Here is an 11,333-nt window from a genome sequence, read left to right as displayed (position 1 = left end):
GTGGAATACTATTCAGCAGTAAAGTAGAGCAGACTATTGATTCATACAGCAAACCTTTTGGACTTACACTGTTCTTTGTGAAAAAAAAGTCTATTTCAAAAGATTATATATTACGTCATTCTATTTGAATAACATTTGAAAAATTACATAACTATAAAGATGGAGTGTAGATTAGTGGTTGACAGGGTACAAGAGCTGAACAGGGTTGTGGAGTAGGAATATAAAGAGATTGTATGAGATATTTTCTTTGTGTTATGGAATATTTCTGTATCTTTATTGTGGTGCTAGTAACTTGACACTGTATAGGGTGGAACATTACATAAACACAGACGTACATACACACCCAGACACACATACACATCAGTGCATGGCAAAACGGTGAAACCTGAATGCTACATGTTGTATAGTTAATAATATTGTACCCATGTTAATGTATTGGCTTTGATATTTTGCTATAGTTATAAAGATGTTATCTATCATTAGTGGAATATGGATAAAGGACACACAGGGCTTTATATGTAAAAAAAAAAGGCAGGAAAAGAAGGCTATGATTGCCATGCTGTATCAGGTAAAGTAGAAGAAACTAGAAATGAAAGAAAAATAAATTCACAACAGAGAAAAAGAAACTAAAAAACCCAGCCAAATCAAAATTTTAGAGCTGAAAAATATATCTGAAATGCAAATATTACTCAATTGACACAATAGCAGAATGTAGATGACGAAATAAAAAGACCAGAAACTGTAAGACAAATCTATAGAATTTTTTTTATGTGAAGAATAAAAAGGAAAATATACTTAAACAATGAAGAGAGCTGTGGAGAAACTATAAGGTAATACCAATAGTTCTAACACAAAAATCATGAGATTCCCAGAGGAGAGAGCAAGATTGAGGCATAAAATATACCTTGAAAAGAATGTCAAAAATTTCTCAAACTTGGTGATGATTTACACTTAAGGTTACAAAATGCTTGGCAACATACAAGAAGAATAAACTTCAAGAATAGCTACATGCCTAGATGCATCACAGTCATAATTCTTGAAAACCAAAGGTAAAGAAATAACTCCTGAAAGTTTCTAAAGGAAAACAGCAGAGAAGAAATGATTTAAGATCAGGTGGTTTCACATCAGAAATCATAGGAGTAAGAATACAGTGCATCAATAGCATTCAAATGCTGAATGAGAAGACTGTCAACCCAGTAGTCTATATATCCAGTGAAAATAGACTTCCTTCAGTGATAAAGACAAAATTAAGACAATCATGCACGAAAGGAAGGAAAGTCAAGGAATTTATCAGAATATTTGTTTAATAAGAAACTGTAAAGGAATTTCTGCAAGCTTAAGGGAAATGACACCAGAGGGAGTAATAGAGAGGAAAGGAAGGACATGGTGGATAGAAATAAGATGAAGAGTTTGTCTATTTCAGTTTTCATTCTGAAAATTAAAAATTTCTTCTATTTTTTTTAGAAGACATGAAGAAAGAGAAAGGTATTTTATCTTCATCTATGTACAAAGGATTTGATTAATTAATAACCTAATCAATTTAAACTTCTTAATTCATTTGTAAATTGTATCAATTTATTGGAAACAAATAAATTTATCTAATCTGTTTATTCAGAGAAAGGAAGGAAGGAAAAGGAGAATTTATCTCCACCCAAGTGGAAAATACATACCTGAAGAAAAACTCAGACTTGGATTGTATAAAAGCAATGTTTAGTACCTTGGCATTATGTAAAATAGAGTTTTGTCCATACAAGAATTAATATTTGATCCTCTGTAATTTTATTTATGAATTACTTCAGTTATTTTAATCAATATTTGTCTTACTTGTTTTGCAGAGAAAATGAAAGAAAATGGTGAGTTTCAAATTTTGATCCACTTACAAAGATATCGTTGCAGCAAACCCAGTTTTAGACAATAGTAAGGAAAAGGTTCCAGTATCTTCACATTGTATAAGGAAAAACTTCCCCCTGGTATACCAATCTATTTGAAACTCTGTTCTATTTGCAATTTGCTTCAATTTAATCTGTAATAAGTTTGTTCCTATTTGTTTTTCCAAATTGTCAAAATTTTTGTCTAATTTTTTTTTTCAGAGACAATGAAGGAAGAAAATAAGCCAGAGCAAGGTAGGCCTTTTATCTTCACATAAATATAAATTATGTAGCTAAAGCAATGTCAGCCCTTGTCTCTATGAGAGTAACTCTATGGGTATTTTGGCATTTTGTTAGAACCAAGGGCTTTGTTCATGAGTAAATGAATTGATTAGACCCTCTGTTATTTCATTTGTAGATTTCTTCTACTGATTTATTTTTTAGTTCTATTGAGGTAAAATTTATATAACATTAAATTAACAATTTTGAAGTGTACACTTCAGTGGCATTTGGTACATTCACAATATTGAGTAACTATCACTTCCATCTAGTTCCAAAATAATTTTATCACCCTAAAAGTAAATTCCATACTCGTTAAGAAGTCACTTCTCATTCCCCTGCTCCTTAGTCTCTGGCAACCACTGGTCTGCTTTCTGTCTCTGTGATCTCATATGCATGGGATTATACAATATGCCCCCTTTTCTGTCTGCCTTCTTTCACTTACATAAAGTTTTTGAGGTTCAGTCATGTTGTAACGTGTACTCGTACTTCATCCATTTTTAAGGCTGAGTAAAAGTTCGTTGTATGGGTATACCACATTTTGCTTATCCATAAGTTGTTGATGGGCATTTGGGCTTTTTATACCTTTTGATTATTGTGAATGGTGTTGCTTTGGATATTTCTATACATGTATTTGCTTGAATGTCTGTTTTCAAGAATTGGGGGTTTATATACTTAGCAATTGCTGGGTTATATGGTGTACAATTTTTTTACTTTTTGAGAATCTGCTAAACTATTTCCCATAGAGATGGCACCATTTTACATTACAATCAGCAATGTATTAGAGTTCCAGTTTCTCTCCAATCTCAATAACACTTGTTATTTTTCAATATTTAAAATTATAGCCATACTAGTGCCTGTAAAGTGGGATCTCATTGTGGTTTTGATTTGCATTCCCCTAAGGACAAAAGAAGTTGAGCATCTTTTCATATGCTAATTGGCATTCCTTGGAGAAACATCTATTCAAATTCTCTGCCATTTTTAAACTGGGTTCTTTTTCTTTTTGTCATTGAGCAGTAAGAGCTTTTTTCCTACATATATTTCTGATACTGGGCCCTTAAAATATATAATTTGCAGATATTTTCTCCCATTCTGTACCTTGTCTCTTCACTTTTTCGTCTTTTGATGCACAGAAGTTTTCAATTTTTTTATTAAGTCCAATTTCTCTGTTGTTTTTTCTTTTGTTGCTTGTGCACTGGTGTCATTTCTAAGAATCCATTCTCAAACCCAAGGTCATGAAAATGTAACTTTATGTTTTCTTTTTAGAGTTTTATAGTTTTAAGCTCTTGTATTTAAGTCTGATTCATTTTGAGTACATATTATGAATGTAGTAGAACATAAAACAGTGAATAAGAGAGTGAATTAATTACATGAATTAATAGTCAGAGGTTTTTCATGATGTTAAATGACTAATTGGATTTTCAAATAATGTGGTTGAAATTAAAAAAAAATATGTAGTATACTCTGTTTAACTTTTTGAGGGTCAGCCAAACTCTTTCCATAGTCTTGCTACGTATTACACAGTATTACATAGCACTGCATAGTATCAGGATTTGAGAGTGCTGCTGTACTCTAACGCTTCGTTCTTCTATTGTAAATTTCTTTCTCTAAAAACAAAATACACAGGCAAATGCATGCCCCATTTTTTCTCTTTTATCACATATTAAGTTAAATTAAAAGAAAATAAATTATTTATGAATCATTGGAGTAGATTGGTTAAAAATAACTAACAATTATATGCTTAAAACTTTCTACCGGAGAGACCTGGTAATGGGAGAATTATATTATAATGAAAGTCAAAGCAAATAATAACAAAGAGAATGAGAGAGGGGCCATATGCAGATGAAACAGTTTTACATTTTATAGAAAATAGAAAATGGGTATTATTAGTACATAGCAGAGCAACAGTGATCATAAAACAGAAGAGGAGGCCTACCCTCCTGTATAAACCTTTAACGATTTCCAGACATATCAATGTCAAAGGCAATGAAGAATTAGAGTGCATCATGGAGTTGAAAATAGGGTGTACATGGAAACAACTTTTATGAATTTTCCCAGTATGAATTTTACTGCCATATACTCAATAATCTAGGAACTTGCTCATCACACAAACAAAAGACAACTAATACTTCATCTTTATAAAAATTGAATTTCTCTAAAGAAAAAAAATTCTTAACTATTTGCTACTTAGAAGGGCTCCAAAATAATGGCTGGCTCTACCTCTTATGATCCTAAGGAGGAATTCACCTTTTATAGAGCTATTTCCAGAGACAAAGGATGTCCAGTTTGCTTTTAAATGGCCTTACTTTTAAATATGAATTCATTACTAAGCCTCACCCATCATTTGACATGTTGTTCAACAAAGAGGATGAAAAGCTTTTTTTTTTTTTTTTTTTTTTTTTTTTTTTTTTTTGCGGTACCCGGGCCTCTCACTGTTGCGGCCTCTCCCGTTGCGGAGCACAGGCTCCGGACGCGCAGGCCCAGCGGCCATGGCTCACGGGCCCAGCCGCTCCGCGGCATGTGGGATCTTCCCGGACCGGGGCACGAACCCGTGTCCCCTGCATCGGCAGGCGGACTCTCAACCACTGCACCACCAGGGAAGCCCTGAAAAGCTAATTTTAAAAATGATGTTGAGGACTTCCCTGGTGGCGCAGTGGTTGGGAATCCACCTGACAATGCAGCGGACATAGATTCAAGCCCTGGTCTGGGACGATCCCACATGCCGTGGAGCAACTAAGCTCTGCGCCACAACTACTGAGCCTGTGCTCTAGAGCCCGCGAGCCACAACTACTGAAGCCTGCACACCTAGAGTCCGTGCTCTGCAATAAGAGAAGCCACTGCAATGAGAAGCCCGCACACCGCAACGAAGAGTAGCACTTGCTTGCCGCAACTAGAGAAAGCCCGCGTGCAGCAATGAAGACCCAACGCAGCCAGAAATAAAATGTAAATAAATAAATGTTTAAAAAATGATGCTGAGCTGCCCAGAGATAATACAGAGAACAGATTATTTTATTGGATAAAATAGTTAATTTTGATGTCAGACAGACTTTGGATAAGGTTCTGACTCTGAAATAAGCAACTGTGGGGAGCTCAGCAAGTAATGTATCCTTGCTGTAACCTCAGTTTACACTTCTGCGTAAGTTTAATAACTTTCCCGGAGCACTTTTGATGATCAAATGTAATGCTACTTCTAAAGCATGTATCACAGAGTCTAGTATGGGGAAAGCACTCAATGAATGTCAATGGTAATTGTCATGATGGTGGTGATGATGGTGATGATAACAATGATGTTATTAAGTCTTAATAAGGACTTTAGGAAATCATTTTGTGGGATTTTAAGTTCAGTCATGATAAATTAAAAATTCTTTATCTACTTTACCACTTGGCAAAGAGCAATGTTGACCCCTATATATTTTACAGTAAAACACCCAGAAAATAAATGTTTTTTTCCCTCTAAAGTGGCTAACCTATTTTATATATAGAATAGGTGAAGAGATTTTTGGGAAGATTTTGTGTTTGTTTTGTTTCTGTTTCATAGTGATTTTTATATTACTCTTTTTTATTTTTCAGATCAAATTAAGAAAGAAAACGGTAAATTTAATGATTTTTTACAAAATATGATCATATTAGCTGTTTCATAAGAATTCTTATATTACTCTTTTTATTTTTTCAGATCAACTTAGGAAAGAAAACGGTAAACTCTTTTTTTAATTTATTTTGGGCTGTGTTAGGTCTTCGTTGCTGTGCATGGGCTTTCTCTAGTTGTGGCAAGGGGGGCTACTCTTCACTGTGGTGCACTGACTTCTCATTGCAGTGGCTTCTTTTGTTGCAGAGCATGGGCTCTAGGTGCGTGAGCTTCAGTAGCTGTGGCACGCAGGCTCAGTAGCTGTGGCACACGGGCTTAGTTACTCCGCGGCATGTGGTATCCCCCCCAACCAGGGCTTGAACCCGTGTCCCCTGCATTGGCAGGCAAATTCTTAACCACTGCACCACCAGGGAAGCCCAGAAAATGGTAAACTTTAATGACAATTTATAAGATGTGATCTTTCTATAGTGATTTTTCTTGCTTCCTCCCTTTTCCGTTCCTCCTACCTCCTCTGTGTAATTTTCTCTTTCGTGATTTTTATTCATCCTTACTGTATTACAACTTCCGTTACCTGTTTCTCTCTTTGTTCTTCTCTTGTCAGTTAACTTGCTTTTCCCATCATTCTTCTCTTTATCTAATGTATTATTTTTTGATTTTCTCCATGCCAACAATAACTCCTTGTCATGGCTCTGAGGTGAGCAAAATGTTAATGAGAATATATCTGAAAGAGCTCTTGTGGTGCTTACTGTGCCCACAGTCTGATTCTAAGAAAAATTCAAAAGCTCTTCTATGCAGGACACTTTTTAAAAAGTACAGTCGATTGTTCCTTGTAGAGAACGCCACTGTTTTCTACCTTGTGACTGAAGCCTCAACTGGCTGCCCCAGGGGTGGAGATTTAGGGCATAGTGTTACAGAGTCTTCGTTTTGCATTTAAACAGACCTGGTTTCAAATCATTGATCTGTCCATTTACCAACAGAAACTTCTTCATGTTATTGACCCCTTTGATTCTCAGATCTTTCTGTTTTGAACAGAGGAGCACTACTTCACAATTATTTTGCTAGTATTAATTACATAAAGCCTTTAGCAAATATTTAAGTCACTGGAAAATTGCATAAGTTGTAGCTTGTATTGCATGACAACATTGCAGGTGATGATAATCATGACTCTCAGTATTCTAAATTAGATTAGAAAGAATACTTCATGGAGGAATTTGATAATTTCCCTCTTGAATTTTAACTGTAAAATTGTCTATATTAACACATAATATGTTTTCTTTCTTTTTTTTTGAAATGTGTTGGAGAAAACAGTATATCATCCTTCCAAGTGAGTTTAATTTTTCTTTTCTCTGTAACATTAAAATGAAGTTTTTACTTTTGTTTTTCAGAAAAATTGCAAAAGGAAATTGGTAATTGTATTCTAATAGTTAACTATTTGCAAGATTATGTCCTCCTCTGGTGATCCCTTGCTTCTCTTCATTCTTTCCCCTTAACTCCTTATTTTAGGTATCTCTTGCATTTCCCTTTTGCCTCTGTATATTGCAGCTATCATGTTAGGAATAATTTACCTGCTTACCTTGATTAAGTCCTTAAAATCATGTGATTCAACTTTATTTTATCCATGAAAATAATTTCAGAAGGGAGCAATGGCTTGACTAATGATAGAAATGATTATGATAAACTCCTCAGAAGAATGCATGTCTTTTTTTTCTGTATCTTCATCTCTTTGGGAGTCCCCATCTTACATGTGCATCTCCTTTCAGATGAGAGGAAAGCTCAATTTAGGAATGGTAAGTAACTCAGAAGTTCTTTCATGGAATCAAATTCCACAAATAATAAGACACCTACCCTTTTCTAAACCTCCTTCCCAGAAAAAGTCAGGAGTAATATACCATTGCATGTGCTCATTGTGTAGAAACATAAATGGAAGAGAATCTGTAAAAGTGCGTTAACTCATTTTCTTTCTTAGAGTATCTTTTTTACTGAGATGGAAAAGAAAAACAATGTAATTGTTTTGATGGATATTTCCCAAGCTTTCCTTCCTTTCTCTTCACTTCCCTCACCACTCTTTTCTTTCCTGTTTCAGTCTTTGCCTCACCTTTTCAATTCCTTATTCTTTCACCTCTGTTTTTCCTAATTCCTTACCTTTCTCCTTTCCTCCTTGCATTCCTTCCATTTCGTCCATTATTCTTTCTTTCCGTCTTCATTTCTCAAACTATCCACCTTTCTTTCCATCATTTCTTTATTTTCTATGTTCCCTTTTTCCCTTTTCTTCCTTCTCTTGCTTGTAGCTTGATTTTTCTTCTAACTTTACCTTTTTTCTGTACATATACACAAACCCAACCATTTTCAAATTAAAGGGATGGTCACACTATGGTGAGGAAGGAAAGGGACAGAGAGATAAATAAGTAACCGAATACTTAGAGAATGCCAGTGATGAGAGAGGAAAAGATATGAGAAGGACCAGGGAAGGGTAATAACATTTGCTCATTTTGTTCACTTGCAGGCTGGCAGAAGACATCATTGTACCCCGGTGAGTACATTGGCCTGAAGATGATTCTAAGACATATAATTAAGCTCCTAAATTCTATGAAACATCATGCTAACTACCACATGATGGAGAAAAATATAGAAAGCACAACTTGTGGTCCATAGCAAACATGGCAAAAAATGATCATTTTTAAAGTATTTTTCTTCTCATCTCTTTCTCACCTCCATCTCACAAGACACAAGTTAATTAAAGCAGATTCCAAGAAATGAAAGCAGAGTATAATTTTCTCTTCTGTGATTTTTATTTATTCTTACTATATTACAACATCAGTACTCCTTGCATAACTCAAGGTTATGAATTTTTTTCTCTAATTTTTCTACTGAAAATTTTATATTTTTAGCTGTTACCTTTAGGTCTATAACACATTTTGAGTTAATTGTTTTGTGTGCGTTAAGGGAAAGATCTAAATATGTCTTTTTGTATGTGGATATCCAATTGTGTTAGCACCAACTCTTGAAAAGAGTGTACTTTTCCTCATTGAATTGCATTGGACCCTTTTGAAAAAAATCAATTGATCATAAACTGAATTCTGGACTCAAATTTCTGTTCTGTTGCTCTAATTTAGTTTACTCTTCTCTTTTTTAGTCCTTTCAGGGAGAAGCTTAGGCTGTTGGTTTAAGATAATACTCCTTTTCTACTTCAGACATTTAAAGCTCTAAATTTCCCTCTAGGCACTACTTTTAGCTGCATCCAATAAAGTTTGGTAGGTAGTGTTTTCATTTTTATTCAATTCAAAATATTTTCAAAATTTTCTTTTGATTTCCTTTTTGATCCACAGATTATTTATAAATATATTGACTAATATCCAAATGTGGTTTATATCTAAAATTTGCTTCTGTTTTTTATTCCTAATTTAATTTTATTGTAACAAGAGATCATCCTTTTACGGGCATTCTTTTATTAATCATTTGAAATATTTTTTCATGAATGAGTGAGTCCCAATTTGATGTGTGCCTTTGTTACTTTCCATGTAAAGTGATTATTTCTGACAATTTTTCCAGTCTTAATTGTTGCTTTCGGTGAGAGGATTTGCTGAGCTATTTACTCAGCCATTCCAGAAGAACTCTTCGTGTTATTTTTGACATTTTTCTCCAAACTTAGTAGGCTTCTCAACATTTCCTGACAGTTTCATGTGTTAATAATTATACCCAAAATACAACTTTAGACATATTTGTCAATCTCATTTTTTTCTTATATGTTTCCCTTTATGATTGCGCACTTGAAGCTACCCGGTAAAACTGAAAAAAGTCCATCATCTTGATTTTTGCTCATTCTTGATTTTCCTACAACACTTTGTTCAATGCACTATTCCCTTGAGCTGAGTGCACTTTTAATTTCATCTCTTATTTTAGCTGGCCTACAAAAGTGATTGCCATACTTGTTCTGTAAAGGCCAAGATTGTAAATACTTTAAGGTTGGTGGGTTATATGGTCTCTGTCACAGTTACTCAACTGTGCCCGTTTAGCACAAAAGCAGCCACAGGTAATACATAAAGAGTTAGCATCACTGTGCAACAATAAAACTGTATTTACACAAACATGGGGTGGGCTGGATTTGGCTCCTGGACCATAATTTGTTGACTCTTGGTCTAGAAAAAATCACCTTTTAAACTTGAAAATTTACACATTTGGGGAGTTTTTCGTTTATTTTGATTTATCTTTGAAAAAAAGGTGAATAATTCTTTTTTAAATGAATAGTTTTTTTTAAATAGGATGTCAATAACAGATCCAAGAATACTCTCTTTCAAATTAACTCCTGTAGTCCTGTTTAGGGCACAAGATATGTTTCCTAAATGATCATAGGAAACAGTTTTAGCAACTGTTTTGTCTCTTCTTATCATGGATGTCTCTACATGCAGTCAGTTTTATCTGTTTTGTCACTTCTATTGCCTAAGCATTAAACCAAGACCACATGCTTTTTAAGTGTTGGTTATGATATTTTGCTTTCATTTTACAATGTTGCCGAAATACCAGCTTCCCTGTGCACCGAGGCGGAACAGAAATACGGAAACAGGGATTTTGGAGGAAGAGAGAGATGGCTTTATTTTTCTTCCAGGCAGCAGGAAAGACACAACAGGCTAGCGCCTCAAGAACTGTGCCCCCCCACTCCTTGGGAATCAGGGAAGATGTTATATGTGGGGCTCGAAGTCCAGGGTATATGATAAGGATCAAAGTAGTGAAGGTCTTGCCTTCTTCCTTTCCTTTGCATTATTTCAAAACAGTCATAGCTGGTGTCAGGCCGCTCGGTAATTGGGGTCCTGCAGTCTGGTAATTGTGTCCCTTTGCCTCTGGTTTATCGTTCAGTGACCTTGTTTCTGAAATGCAAAAACTATAGGGGGTGATTTGTTACGAGGGGTGTACAGAATGTAAGTGCTGGGACCTAATAAGCTTAGGAGTAAGGGGCACGGGTTGTAATTCACACAGAGCTAGGGGTGATAGGTACAGAATGTAAATTACATAGTGTCAGGAAGTGAGGTTAGCTTTGTCAAGTACAAATCTAGTTAGTACAAATTAGTGACAGTTAAAGTAAACCAAGGAGTGATTAACTCTTTCAGGCCAGGTTACGTTTCTTTAGCCTGTTTGCTGTTCCCTTTATTTTCCTTGTTATCAGGGGAGGGAAAACTTCATTTCTACTTTTGCTGCAAGAACAACAGCACTTTCTGCGTTGAGCAGTGTAATTAACTTTGATTTTTACAAAAATCAATTCCCACATCTCTGTGGTTTAACCACACATACAAATTTTATGAATATACCTGGGTCAGTGGCTCTCCTGGGCAACTCTCTTCAAAATAGTAACTCTGAGAACAAGTTTTTTTTCCCAGTCTTCTATATTCTCAATTTTAAGGGCCTTTTAGTTCTGGAATTGGGTGGGAAAGTGTTACAGTGAGAAGAAGAACAAAAAAAATCACATGAACAATTTTCTTGTCAAGCCTACAACTGATATGGTTCCCTGCTGAGCACATTTTATCAGTCGCAACTCAGTCACATAGTCTCACCTAAATGCAGTGAAGGTGGTGAGAGGCAGACATGTAATTTTGCTATTTGCTTAAGAA

Source organism: Stenella coeruleoalba (assembly GCF_951394435.1).
Source record: "Stenella coeruleoalba genome assembly, chromosome: 10".
Classification (NCBI taxonomy): domain Eukaryota; kingdom Metazoa; phylum Chordata; class Mammalia; order Artiodactyla; family Delphinidae; genus Stenella; species Stenella coeruleoalba.
The sequence above is the reverse complement of the archived record's forward strand: the minus strand, read 5'-3'. Positions refer to the sequence as shown.